Below are 1,448 nucleotides of genomic sequence, written 5' to 3'. Positions count from 1 at the left end.
CTTTGCCAATGCTTGTTTATTATGGAGTACGGAACCGTTCCACCCTCACACAGGGAACATCTAACTTACATTTTGTGGATTTGGCATTATTTATGTAAACACTGTAAAACATTTGAAATTTGAGTCACACTGACATTAAAATAAACAATTGGAACTTAAACCTGAAGTCAATCCAGAAAAAAAAACGTAGCATTAAAATAATCGTAAAATGCCTCTTTATAAAACAACGAACAGGAGAATTTACTGAAGGTTTGTTTTCACTGACAAATTCATAGAGAATTAAACTAATAGCAATTACATCACGCAGCACTACCCACATAGATAATAAATATAGCGACCATATTGTCTTTATATGTACTAATACTCAAACCTTTCGGTAGCTGGCATTTCAGTTTCTTAAATTATTTTTTTTAACTGTTTAAAGCAGCTCTATCAGAGATAGAACTTTCAAAAATTGAGTGAAACTCTTTAATATTCCTCTCCACGGAAATCTTTAGTAAAAGGCGAAAGATTTATTCGGTTTGAAGAGAAACCAGAGTATCCCAACAGATCGCTGTGGGAGAGACCGCATGGAACAAAACACCGCGGACTCTTAGTGTGGGGACAAAAATTAACCAGATACCTAAAATATATCCTAGAAAACACATTTTTGTGGGTGTTTTGCTATTGATAAGTAGTAAACTTTATTCAACTACATAAAAGGGATTACAAATAAAAGGGGATTGTGGGTATGTAAATAACCCCTAAAGTTACCCACGTGACAAGGCTTCTGAGTCACACGTGACCCTCGGGAGTGTAACAGCGGTTTACTTATGTTGCTCTCATTGCGCTAATTGTGCTCTCGGTAGTAGAACGCTTTACACAAGCATTAGTCTACCTCCACTACACAAGAGCAGTTTTGTTGATATATATTATTTACCCGTGGCGTCTTTCAGTGATTTGCTAGGAGTAACAGGCTGTTGAGCCGCAGCCGGGACGCGAACCCTTGCTGCAGACTCGGCAGCTCTGGCTGTGTTAAACCGGCCCTTCGCCTCTCACGCAGCACAAGCTCCTGCAGCAGTGGGTCTGCTGAGCCTGACCGGCCCAGTCACCGCCGGATCAGTCCATCCCCTTCCCACAGCTTTGTTTTAGGGTCATTGAATGGGGCCCATCCACAGAACAGCAGCAAAAGATGCACATTTTGAAACTGACGACCAGCTTCGGATCACGGCTTCCGCCCAACCGCAGGGGATTCTGAGAAAGTCACTCTTCCTCGTGCCTGGAAGGTGTCTGGTTCTCTTGTAAAGCGCTGAAATGCTCTCGGGGCAGCAATCAGCATTGCGCTACAGAAAACTGTAAAAAAAAGAGGAAAAAATCTTTCGAAATGAAATGCCCATTATTCACCGTGGGTCAGAATATAGCGCCACCGTGACATACACACATTTATGAGAAAGATGCACTAGTAACCC

General features: G+C 41.9%; 1 non-coding gene across 1 annotated transcript; it reads right to left on the bottom strand.

Annotated features, from left to right (window-relative positions):
- Positions 1-425: 425 nt before the first annotated feature.
- On the bottom strand, positions 426-541 carry LOC146835199 (U5 spliceosomal RNA). Its single transcript, XR_014960928.1, has one exon. It is a non-coding gene; the product is annotated as a U5 spliceosomal RNA (small nuclear RNA).
- Between the last annotated feature and the right edge of the window lie 907 nt (positions 542-1,448).

The sequence above is a fragment of the Triturus cristatus genome, chromosome 4_2 (assembly GCF_964204655.1).
Source record: "Triturus cristatus chromosome 4_2, aTriCri1.1, whole genome shotgun sequence".
In the NCBI taxonomy this organism is placed as follows: domain Eukaryota; kingdom Metazoa; phylum Chordata; class Amphibia; order Caudata; family Salamandridae; genus Triturus; species Triturus cristatus.
Note: the sequence above shows the minus strand (reverse complement) of the source record. Positions and strands in the feature narration are given on the sequence as shown.